Genomic DNA, 14,403 nt, shown 5'->3' on the forward strand with positions numbered 1-14,403 from the left:
AACTCCCAACTCAGAATGAGTTCCATGCTCTTAAATGATATGTCTAGAAGACATTATTGCATATAATTGTCAAGACCCAAATTGAACCCTGAACGCAACATGGCATATAAGACCCCAAGAGGCCCTAAAAATCACTTAATATGCATACAACGCAATATAGTAGATAAAAATAAAAATAATCTCACAGAATAGGAAAGCTTAACATCAAAAGAAAAAATATACTCATAGTCTTGACAAGACATTCTAATACATCAAAAGAAGTGGTCAGAATGTACCCGTACACCACGTACAACATCTGAAAACTTAAAAAAACATGAAACTAATAAAAGTGACATGGTCCTCAAAACATGAGTCACAAATTCTTCCATCTACAAGGCAATCAAGTTGAAACAAACGGCGTGCGATAGATAATCGGACACTACATTAATTAGATAATGTAGGAGAATGTATGAATTTGTACATTAAATGTACTAAGTATGAGGGGCATGCATAAAAATGTAAAAGTTGATCATAAGGGGACATAATCAAAGAAATGATATGTATAACAAAGCTAAACATACTGATATCATTTAAAGATAAATCGTAAATCATAAACATGGTCAATGCATCTTAAAATCATAAGGAAAGCTTCATAAAACCTTTGAAGTAGCTTTACATTTTTTTGAGATTTTAGCTTTAATCAGAAATAGACCATGCGAGCTATAACATTGAATCCAATGCAACTCGCACACATAGAAATGAGAGTCTACTTGCCAAGGAATAAATCCATATCATGATTTATATTCTATTTGTGGATCCACTAACTATTTCATTCAAGAAAATTCTACAAGGGAAAATAATTTGAAATTAGAGGTTCCTACTAGAAACTATCCCTTTTTAGATTCCACCTCAAAGTTGTATCAATGCTAAGTTAAATCCCAACAAAATAGTCAATGTCATAATCATCTTATCATACGCGGAAGAGAACAATTAAGCTACTAATCCAAGCTTAAAATATCAGAGAGTAGCTCATTAAATGTTGGATCAAGAATGTGTGACAAAACCTTCCACCAATCATGATTCCTTAATATGTGACAAAATCCTTTCACAATTTCATAGATTCTTATCTTAAAGCAACCTATATCATAAAACCTTTATTTTCATAAATCATGCATAACTTCGTGAAAAAATCATGTTGTACATTCATAGTTTCTCCATAAATTCATGTCTTTGAGATCAATGTGCGAGAAAACCTTTCACCAATGATGATTCTTTAGTATGTCACAAAATCTTTTCATTTCATAGATGCTTATGTAAAAGCAACCTATATCATAAAACCTTTCTTTTCACAAATCATGCATAAACTTTGTGAAAATATCATTTATAGATTCATATTTTTGTTATAAAGTCATGTCTTTTGAGAGTTGATAGTCAATATTCATAGTCAATGCATGGGTTCATGTGATATCAACTGGAAAACTTGTAATTGAATCAATACCATAATAATAATATCAAATCAAATAATTAAATCAAAACAACTACAACCCCATGAGGAATTGAATGAAAACCAAATCAACTTGATGAAATTGAACTTGGAGAATAGAGAAACTTTTGGAACTCAATCAGTGAATTGTACCCATCGGTGATATTCTACACACCTTGGAAATTAAAACCCAAAAGCAATGGTGAAAAATGAGACTTGATTTTAAAGCCCTGGACTTCTTTCGTGAACTTTATAGATAGTTGAGGAATATGAATGTGGATATGAATTAGGAATTTGAGTGAATGAGAGATTTACGGTAGTTTTAGGGCTAGAAGGATAGTCATATGTCTTAGAACTAGGGGTAAAATTACATACTATGGACATTTAAGTCATAGGAAAACCCCAAAACCTTTAAAAATAACTGACGGATGGTTCCTATGGTTAAAATGTACGGTCCGTAGAACTTACTATGGTATGTACTAGTCAACCATAGTATACTCACTGGAAATCCAAAAAATTCACCTTACATTCCATGAGTGGTCCATCTAAATTCCTATGGTCTATTGAATCCACATGTAAAAAATCCAATTTTCAGTTTTAAGAATTCACCAAGTCTCAAATCTTCCTACGGAACCCACCTACTACTCGTCAACCTTCTTGCGGTTTAACCTGCTCATTCGTAGTTCAAACATTATAATCTTGAAATTCCAAAAACTAATGTAAAAGTTAAGGAATCCCTTCCTATGACTCGTAGAAATTCCTATGGTTTGTAGGTTGGATTCGAAGAACCTACTTCAGAGCCAAAAATATGTATTTCCTTTTCCTTTCAACTTTCCAAATTTTGAGATGTTACATTCATATTGTGGTATGTATGATAAACATTTAACAAAAAAAATTATTACATGTGCAACTAAATATATATAGTTATATGGTAATTAGGCCAAGTGGGAGAATGTAACTTATTATTTTAGGGAAAATTAACAATTAAGTCATAATACCTAACATATTTACTGAAAATAACAACACTTTTTTAAATATTTATTTATAATTTTAAAATGACAATATTTTACAAAGTTATATGTATTCAGATTTGAGTTTAACTTGTATCCACCGTCCGTGTGCACTTTTTTTACACTAACACATACTTTTAAGGCAAGTTTCTTTTTTATTATTAATATCTTTTATTTTATAAAATATAAGTATCGAATATAGCAATATAAGGTAATAAGGATTATACTTTTATTATACCCAATAATTTATGATTCTCTTTCCTTACTAAATGAAATTACAATATCTTTTACCCGTGAAGAATAGCAATGAAGCAAATTGAAAGCATCCACCATTCAAACAGTTTAAAGAGAAACTATTACCAATCATCAGAACTCCTTCGTTTTCTTTGTTAAGAGATTCTGGTGGATTCTTGCCTCTTTCTTTTTGGAATTTCACTCCTACTGATTAATCTAATACCCAATAACCTTTCTTGTTCACCTTTCATGTTCTAACACTTTTTTAACGTATCCAGATTCTCTTTCTTGAAGTTGCTCACAAATTGCTCATAAAAATATATATTTTAATTCAAGTATTTTTCTTTATGTTAAACGAAATATCTTTATTAATTAAAATTGATTTCTCGATTGGCAAGGTAATTTTCATTATTTATTTGGATTTATTTATATTTGTTGTTTAAGATTACTGATTACGGTATGTATTCTGGATTCTACGTATTACGGATTTCAATATCAGCGTTTATGGTTTATATTTCACATTGTACACATTACAAATTTTTCGTTATTTTTTAAAAAATTGTTATGTAAGTTTATTTTCATATTCATCTAATATTTATGTATCTCATATTTTTAGTTGATTAAATAATTTTTTTTGATTTTTTTCTGATTTCGTTTTAATATTTTACATTTATTAGAATCTAAAAATCCATTCATATGTTTATTTTGTTTGATTTTTAATATATTTGTATTTGCTTTTAGGTTTTTAGGTTCGGGTAAAACAATTTTAATCCTACAATGTGTGAATCAACAGTTTACTTGTGTATTCATTCTATCTATATATCAAAAAATTTTACATTTTTTGTTTTTACAATTTATTTTAATCACAATTAGTATACCAACATGTTTGTATTTCATTCTTAATTTGTATTCTTCCTAATTGTATGCTAACAATTTTATATTTTATTGGGTATTCATTCTGTACTTCAATCACAATTTATACATGGAGAAGTCTCTATTTCTCTTTTGTTTTATATTCTACCTAATGTATACCAACATGTTTTGTATTTTATGTGCCTACTTTACCTTTTAAAGTTACTTTGTATTTCAAATGAAGAGAGTATTTATTTTGTATTCACAACATTATATTCAATCTCACTTTGTATTTATAACTTTGTCTTTTCATCTAAGTTTTGTATTCATATATTGTTGTATTCAACGTATAGTTCACGATCGATCATTTTGTATTTTACCTTTCAAAGTCACTTTATATTTCATATGAAGAAAGTATTTATTTTTGTATTCACAACTTTATATTCAGTCTCACTTTGTATTTATAATTATGTATTTTCATTTCACTTTTATATTCATATATTGTTGTATTCAACATATAATTCATGATCGATTAGCTACATTAACTTAATGGGATACAAATTATTGTATGCATTCAAACAGAAAAAACAACTACTAAACTAAAAAAAACAATTTCATTTGTTATACATCATAATTTGGATAAAAAATATCCGAAAAAGCTATAAATCCCAATACATACAAAGATTTCACATATTCAATGAGAAAAAAAGTTTTGTTCTGACATATATGATTATCCGATTCAAACAAATAAAAAAATTGAAAAAAAATACTTGATTGTTTTTCAATTATTCACGGGATGCAACAAATTTATAGTCATCAATTTTGAAAAATCATGTTTCAAATATATGCCGTATTCAACTTGAATAAGCATTGAAACTTATCAAATGAATGATTTGGAAGGCAAACTAAATTAGTTTAATTATTTTTTTATGTTCTTAAGAAGAAAACAAAAAAAAAACACTTGACAAAAAGATGACTATTTATGCTCTTTTCAAAACACAACTAATTTGTATTTAAATTTTTTTATACCTTTTTAAAAAATTTTGTTCCATATTTTTCTCTGTTATTAATTACTTGTAATCTTTCAAATTAATCAAAATAAAATAAATACATAATGAATCTCCTAACAAACTAAAACAATGACATAATTAATAAATAATGAACTTGTTTCTAATGAGTCCTACTAAAAGCTAAAATATTGTTGCTATGAAAATTTTCCATTATTTTTATGAAGAAATTTCACGTAAAGCCACTCAAAGATAACCTAATTACTCTTTATAGTTATAGTTTGATAATTACAATTCGTAGCTACATGTTATAGGATGGAGAGAGACGAGCAAGTCTTTGAGAGAGAGGAAAGAGAGGGAGAGAGGGTAAAGAGTGGGAGAGAGGTGAACTGTACATGTATATCGGTTCGATAATTGTATATTATACACATGTATTTGTATATCTAGTAAGAGAGATTGGGGGAGAGAGCAGAGAGAAGAGCGAGATTGGGTGAGGGAGGAGAGAGGCGAGTGAGAGAGGGTAAAGAAAGCGAGAGAGATAAACTTTATGTGCATATCAGTTAGATGATTGTATATTATACATATACATTCGTATCTATTTCAAGCAAGATTGGGAGAGAGAAGAGATGTGAGTGAGATTGGGAGAGGGAGAATATAGGCGAACGAGATAGGGTATTGAGTGGGAGAGAGCTAAATTGTATACGTATATCGGTTAGATAATTGTGTATTATACATATGTATTTGTATATTCTGGCGAACCCTACATACAAAAATGTTGACTAATTAAACAAACTCGAAGGCAGTCCATGTAATTAACGTATAATGTTCATCGCAAATACTAATTATAGAAAAATATAGCTATCATGACTAATTAAGTAGTATAAGTTTGCATAACCGCGTAATTTTTCCTTATATTATTTGTGGCCTAATTAATATAATAAAACTCATAAATAATATTTAACAAAGAATAGATTTCATTCGTACATTGATTATTTGATTGACGTAGCGGATAAACTCTTAATTAACCACTACAAATTGATTCTGCAGCTTGTATGGGGTTATTACAACATATTTTACACATTTTCCTTCATTGATGGTAGTGGTAACATAATAGGGCAAGGCATGGCGGTAAAAAGACCATTTTTGTGATTCATGGTTTGAGTATATTATTATAAAATACAAAGCTTTGTAATATTAGTGTATTTGAGATCCTGATGTGCATTAAGTTTTGCTTATACACCAGCCTTAAAATTTAGAAATAAAATGTGCACTTTTTTAAAATTGTCATATTTTTATACTAGTTAAGGTCAGTTTGACATAAATGTGTATGCTAGGTTCACAATTTCGGCCAACCATTCATTTTCTGACAGGAGGATATCAATCATCAACCAATCTGTAACCATTTAAGGTGTTTAAATCAAGAAAGGTAATAAAAAATTTATGAACATGTGTGAGAGATGTTACCCTAATTAACGTGGATGGTATCTCATTTTATGTCATGCCTCGAGCCTACACCCTGGACGTGGCCGACACTCGAAGACCATTGCTAGCCTCGAGGGACCCTTGGCCTAGCTTAGTTAACTCAGTGGAAGACAACAATCAACACTATAATGATCATAGAACTAAACTGATCTGAATAATAATATAACAGGAATGTTTTAAATATTTAAACATTCAATTTGGAGAAAATGGAAACCCAATGCGAAGACACTTGAATTACTAACATATGATTGTCTATCTATGAAGCCTTCTAAAAATTAAATACTTGTTGGAAGAGACCCCACAACATCCTAATAAAATAATAGAAACAATAAAAGGAGTCACCCAGAATGAAAGGAGGCTCACCAACTGACTCTAAAGTGCTCAACTGGACCAACAATGCCCCGGATGTCGATCCTCGTTATATGCTTCTACGTCATGATACTATGCAAGCAAACAGGCATCGGTACATTAAATGTTCAAGCCGTCGAGTTGGAATTCTAAAACAACTTAATCTTGAAAGGAGTAAGAAGGAACACTTATCTTGGTTGTGCTAAGCTAAAGAATAACTAAGTCGTTACAATATAAATGAATTTAAAAGTAAGTGTGATTTGAAGAAAAAAATTTTGAAAACATGTCCTAATCTCTGAATATATACAAGGATACAATTAACTCTGAGATTTATGTAAAAATACAATTAAACTAATGTATATAAATAAATAAATTTAACTTTTGTGGGAGTTTCTTTAACCGAAAACCATCACTTAAGAGTTATAGTGATGATAAAACAATATAACTAATGATGTCAGCGTATCCTATACCCGGCCAAAAGTATAAGACCATAACAACCTAATGGATCCACTAGTCTATTATGAAAAGGATTCATCTAAAAAGTCTCACCCTTTTCTACCCGTGGTGGCTACAGGGTTTATGGGGGGACTGTGAGTTGTTTGGACTATGCCCCATATGCTGCCTAATACTACTCCAAAAATACACTAGCTTTTATGTTTTAAAACACACTGATTCCCTGCTTTCTTCATTTAGAAAATTATTTCTCTTTAACTGAAAACTAGCCCGAATCTCTTTGGGAATCTGAGTTTCCCTTCTTTTTAAATGTGATACTTAGTTCCCATATACTGCTTTGAGGGAATACCTCACTTTACTCTGAACTAAACTCGAGCTTATGTCTGAAAACGACACTTAAAAAGTTTTTGAAAAACTTTTGAAACTTGAAATGAACTTCTCCTTCTAATATTTAGTCCTTACTCAAGTGATATTTAAGTCTTAAAACAAGTTTCCAGTATTTGCAAAAGACTACGTGAAAGAACTTTACGAAATCTCTAGAATTGGCTTTAACTTTATCTTTAATTTGATGTTGTGGATTAAAGGTTGTAAATTCGTGTTTCTGGATGATTTCTATATGATTAGAAGTCATTTAGAGTAGTTAGAATCATTAAGAAGTTTTAAAATGCCTTAGGAGGTCTTAATCGGACTGAACTACGAAAATTGAGAGAAAAACAAAAATTCGGGCGCGTTATGGCCCTCCATGCCTGACACATCATTGGTCTGAGGCTCTATCTTGGTGAAGAGTAGGTGCGCCGCCCCGGACCCTCTGGTGCAAATGTGGCACGAAACGTCTAACCTTGCTCAGGTGACGTCTGACGATTTTTTCATCTCATTTTTCAACGCTAACTCCACAAAACCTCCATAGTTCTTTTCCCAAACTTTTAGTATTATTAGTACCTTCAACTCCTAATAAAGCTAACTCGAAAAACAACTCAGAATTATGAATCAAAGCAACAATAGGCATTCAACTACTCAATTAACAAGAATTCAACTATGTCCTTCAAGAACTTCACTATTCTCATTCAATAAATTCAAAACCATGGGATTGAAACAAGCTTGATGTGTGAGTAAACTGACCCACCACTAAAAGATCTCACATACCTTGATAGGGATCACCCCCGACGAACTCCACTTGCAAAACTTGGCGTTCTTGGGGAATTCTTGACTTTTCTCCTTTCCTTTTTCTTTTCTCTCTTTTCCAAACCCTAAGCGTAAAGTTGAATTTTAATTAGTACTAAAACTTTTTAGTATCCCAAATAAACCCCTAAAATGAAATATGAAATTGATTAGTGAAAAAAGACTAGTTTTCCCTTCCTTAAAACCTGTTTGGGGTTTTCCTTTCTTCAACAACCCAACTTCGAATAGACATATTTTTCTCATACAATATCGAAAATATGCAAACCCGGTGGCATTGGAAAGATCTCTTCAAGTTCTTTCCAAACATATCAAGAATTACCTCTGCCTCATCCTAATATAGAAGTTATGTCTCTTTGATAATGACCAAAACTCACTTTCTTAACTAAGGCAATTTTCTAGAATTTTCCCTTTTTTTCAAAGAATAAATATTTTAATTTATAAGATTATTCTTAGCTATTTCAAATTTTTGAGATGTTGCAATATCTATCTCCCTTGGAACATTCACCCTCGAATGAGATTTCTAATACTATGCTAAGGATAGTAACATCAAGTTCAACACTCAACAAACAAAAGTAACCACCCACATGCTTACTCATAGTTTATAAGATACTAGGAAGAGAATTAGTAACTTGATTTACATTCTCTTATGATTCAAAGAGATGTGGATATCTTATTTTCATATTCTTTTCAGCTTCCCAAGTAGCCTCTTCAACAAATTCGTTCCTCTAAAGGACCATGACTGATGCAATCTCCTTTATTCTCAACTTGCCAACTTGGTGATTTAAAATCTAAACCGGAATTTCTTCATAGGATAATTTATTCTTAATCCCAATGTTTTTTGTTGGCAAGATCAATGAAGGATCTTCCACACATTTTTTCAACATAGAGATACATTGGATGAATTGCTGATAACTTTTGTGGCATCTCTAACTCATAAGCGACATTGCCATTTCTTTTGGCTATGCAAAAAGCTCCAATATGTAGGGGACTAAGTTTCACCTTCTTATCAAAGATCATAACACCATTAATGACTGAAACCTTCAAGTATAACCAATCATCCACTTTGAACTCCAACGGCCTTCTCCTAACATCTCTAGGATTTTTGAAGGCTTTGTTTCATTTTCAATCTCTCTTGAATCATCTTCACCTTCTCCATATATTAGTGAACTAGATCTGGTCCTATTGACCCTGCTCAAAAAACTTGGAACCACCAAATATGAGATCTGCATCTTTTCCCATAAAGAGCTTCATATTGAGGGATTTGGATGCTCAATGGTAACTGTTATTGTAAGTGAACTCAATGAGAGGTAGGTAACATCCCATTTGCCTTTCAAACCAAGAAAGCATAACCTCAACATATATTCTAAGGTTTGGATAGTACGCTCCTCTTGCACATCCATATGAGGATAAAAGCAGCGCTTAAGTTCACCTACGGACCCAAACCTTTATGGAATAATTTCCATTATTGTGCAATAAATTGTGCACCTCTATCTAAAATGATCGAAGTGGGACTCCATGAAGTATCACTACTTCCTGAATATATTACTTTGCATAATCCTTTGCCGGATGAGTGGTCTTTACCGGCAAGAAGTGGGATGATTTTGTCATTCTATCGACAATCAGCCATGTTAAATCATGCTTCATGCGAGACCTTGTTAACCCTGTGATGAAATCTATATTAATCATCTGCAGGCCTTTGGTGCTCTACTTTAACTTGTTGGCAACTCGGGCACTTGGCAACAAATTCGACAATGCCCTTCTTCATACCATTCAACCAATATATTTCTCTCAAATCGCGGTACATCTTTATGGAACCCCTATGAATGGAAATATCTAGAGCTATAAGCTTCTTCCATGGTCAATTCTTGAAAGTCCATCCACTATAACTACACACAATCTACCTTGACATCTTAACACACCAGCTCCCCCTTGTTTAAAAGCTAATACTCTTTGCTTATGAACATTTTCCTTCAATTCAAGAAAAATGGGATCTTGGTCTTGCTTCTCATTCACTTTTGACACTAATGTTGACTCATCCCCATTTGTTATCACTTTTACTCCTTCGGTGCAATCCACGAATTGGACTCCTATACGTGCAAGTCTATGCACTTCTTTGGCCAATTCCTTCTTCTTTTCCTCAACATTGGTGGTACTACCCATAGAAAACCTGCTTAAGGCATCAAAAACAAAATTAGCCTTATCTGGGTGGTAAAGAATGCTCATGTCCTAATCTTTGAGCAATCTAACCACCTCATTTGTCTAAGATTAAATTCTCTTTGAGTGTACACATATTCTAGGCTCTTGTGATCAGTGAAGACATCCACATGAAGACTATACAAATAGTGATGACACATCTTCAAGGAGCATACTACAACAACCAATTCTAATACATGGGTTGGATAATTCTTCTCATCAACCTTTAACTGTCTGGAGGCATAAGGTATAACCTTGCCATTCTGCATTAACACACAACGCAAACCAATTCTAGATGCACCATAGTACAGCACAAAACCTTGAGTACCTTCTACTAAGGTTAAGACTGGCCAATATTCAACCTCTTATTTAACACTGAAAAGCTTTTCTCACACTTCAGACCATTAAAACTTAATTGTTTTCTGACTCAACTTGGTTAAAGTATACACGATTGATGAAAACCCATCGAAAAAACCTTCTATAGTAGCCGGCAAAACTTAAGAAACTCCTTACATCAGTTAGAGACGTAGGTTTAGGACAACTATCAACTGCTTCTATCTTTTGGGTATCAACTCTACTCCTATCACCTAAAACTATGTGGCCTGAGTATGCCACAGATTTAAGACAAAAATCTCACTTGGAGAAGTTGGTATATAGATTTTTATCTTTCAAAGTATGAGTTACTATTATGAGGTGACTAGCATGATCTTCATCATTCTTGAATATATTAGTATGTCATCAATGAAGACGATGAAAAACAAATCTAAATAAGGCTTGAAGACTCTATTCATAAAACCCATTAATGTTACAGGCGCATTCATCAACCCAAAAAACATGACCAAAAACTCATAATGCTCATATCTGGTCCTAAAAGTTGTCTTTGCAATGTCGTATTCTCTAACTTTCAACTGGTGGTAACCCGATCTAAGATGAATCTTGGAAAAACAAGAAGCACACTGAAGTTCAAAAAAATCATCTATCCTTAAAAGAGGATACCTATTCTCAATGGTAACCTTATTTAATTGACGGTAATCTATACATATCTTAAGGGAACCATCATTCTTTTTCACAAATAATACCGGAGCACTCCAAGTTGAAAGACTTGGTTGAATGAAACCTATATCTAACAGATCTTTCAACTATTCTTTCAATCTTGTAACTCTCCTAGTTCCATTCTATATGACAGGATATAGATAGGAATAATATCTGGAAGAAGATCTATACCGAAGTCTATCTCTCTCTTATTAGGGACACTATGAAGATCATCTGGAATGACTTTTTGGAAGTCTTTCAATATTGGAACTTATTGAATGGGAGGTATATCAACACTAGAGTTATTAACTCGGACTAAGTGATAGACACACCCCTTAAAAACTAACTTCCTCGCCTTAAGGAATGAAATGAAACGAACCTTAGGCACTGCTAAACTGCTTTTCCACTCTAAGAGTGGCTCATTTGGAAACTAAAACTTGACTATTCAAGTTCTACAATCACCTAAGGCATAAAAGGCATGAAGTCAATCCATACAAAGAAAGACATCGAAGTGTACCATGTCTAACTCAATTAAATCAGCCATAGTACTCTTGGGATTAACGGAAATGGGACAATCACGATAGAATCTTTCTGCTATAATATATTCACCAACACGTGTGGAGATACTGAATGGTTCACATATTTAACACGAATAATATTAAAGTCCATAGCAACATATGGAGTTCAAAAAGATAAACTCGTTCATGGGTCTAGCAATGCATATACAGTAAAGTCAAACACTTGAGCCAGTGACAACATCTGGAGAGTTCTCATGCTCTTGGAAATTGTTGAGAGAATACAAACGGTTTGTTCCTCAGCCAGTTCCGAAAGTAGCTCCTCTAGGTTCACCCCTGTCTTGTGGAGCAACTGAAGAAGCCTAGGCTCTATTTCCCCCACTACCATTCCCTGCTTATTATTAGGTCACTCTATCATGAAATTCTTGGTCTGACCACACTCTAAACAACCCTTTGAGCCCTCATGACGAACACCAGAGTTGTTTTGGCCACACTTGGTGTAGGAAGGAGGATTACTACCCCCTCGCACCACACGACCCTATGAATATACTGGCTTAGCTTTAGAATTCTGACAATAGTATTCATCCTTGTTCTTAGATGCAGGTGCATTAGTAGATGATGGGGCATGATTCTTTGGTTGGAAGGATGATTGGTTGGAATTACTTTTCTGCTGGCCCCATTCACTCCTTGTCTTAGCTCTCTTGCTTCTATACTCTTCTCTATCCCTAAACTTCTTCTCTTCAACCTACTGCAGAGAAACCATCAACATGTATATGTCCATGTCTCCTATCAGCATTGTAGAACTTCCCTCTTTGCTTGATGCACGATCCATGCAAGCACAAACAAGCTCATCCTGCTCCTCATGTCCTAAACCATTTTAGGTACATAGCAGGACAATTGGGTGAATTTCAACCCATACTCATGCGCCCTCAAGGAGTCCTATTTCGGTGAAAGAAACTCTCGTACCTTAGCCTCTTTAAATTCTCAAGGAAAGAAATGCTCAAAGAGATCCTTCTCCAAGCAGGCCCAACTTGGAAGTGGTGCATCCTTATCTCTATCCTCCTTCCACTAATCAAACCTAGTCCTAGACACATTCTTCAGTTGATATACAACTAGCTCAATTCATTCAGCATCAACAACATGCATCACATCAAAAACATTCTCCAACTCCTCAAGGAAATTCTCCGGATCCTTAGTAGTGATCGAACTGGTGAAACTAGGAGGATTCATCCTAAAGGATTCACGAATCCTCAAAGTGTTAGCCACTTCTTGTTGAGCTCATCTCTTATGACAAACTTGATTAGTCACTACTTGACTGAGCATCCTCATTGCCTCTCTGAACTCAGCATTAGAAACTTCTCCTTGCGGTTGTACTTTAGGTGCATTGGGCAACTCTGCTTCTCTACATTCCTCCTAGATGGATGACCTCTTACTGCTCTCCCTGGAGGCAAGGTTATCTGAAACACATGCAAGCACGAATTAGAGAGAAACTTTGAGATGACTCAAACGCACGAAAGGAATATGAAAGAAGTGAGGAATTTCCTAATTTTTTCAGCCTCCTAATTATAGATGTGACACGCTTCACACCGATAACTAGGACTTTACAGACATAAATTCATAGACTCCCTAAGACTCTTGAACTCTATGATCTAATACCAAGTTTGACACGCCCCAAATATATATCCTTGACATGGCCGGCACTCAAAGACAATCTTTGGCCTCAAACAGACCCTTGGTCTGGCTTACATAACTCAAGGGAAGACAACAATCATTACTATAATGATCACAGAACTGAACTAAACTGAATAATAAGATAACAACAATACCTAAAGATTTAAATATTTAATTTGGCTAAAATGGCAACCTAAGTCTTTAACATAAGAATGATAATGCAAAGACCCTTGAATTACTAACACTTGACTGTCTATCTATGAAGCCTTCTAAAATTGAGATAAATGTTGGGACAGACCCCACAACATCTTAATAAAGAAAATACTGAAAAAACAACAAAAGGAGTCATCCGAAATGAAAAGAGGTTCACCAACTGACTCTAAACTGCTCAACTGGATCAACAGTGCATCACATGCCAATCCTTGTTACATGCATCTGCATCATGATACCATGCAGGCCAACTGACATCAGTACTTGAATGTATGAGTATAAGAATTGGACTGCTAAAATAACTTAATCTTGAAAGGAATAAGCTGCTCAACTCAAAAATTACAAACTCTTTTCAATATAAAGCAATTTAAAAGCAACTGCGGTATAAAGAAAAATTATTTGAAAACATGTTGTAAACTCTAAATGTGTACAATGATACAATTAACTCTGAGATGTATGTAAAAATACAATTCAACTAATGTATATAAATAAATACATTTAACTTATGTGAGAGTTTCTTTCACCGACAACCATCACTTAAGAGATATAGTTATGATACAACGATCTACCTCACGCTTCCAGCGCATTCTATACCTGGCAAAAGGTATAAGACCTGAACACCCTAATTGATTTACTAGTCTACTGTGAAAAGAGTTCATCTAAAAGTATGACCTTCTTCTACCCTGGTGGCTACATGGTTTATGGGGGCTGTCAGTTTTCTAAACTCTCCCCACATCGGTGCTCAATAATACTCC

The sequence above is a fragment of the Solanum lycopersicum genome, chromosome 9, assembly GCF_036512215.1.
Source record: "Solanum lycopersicum chromosome 9, SLM_r2.1".
Lineage (NCBI taxonomy): Eukaryota > Viridiplantae > Streptophyta > Magnoliopsida > Solanales > Solanaceae > Solanum > Solanum lycopersicum.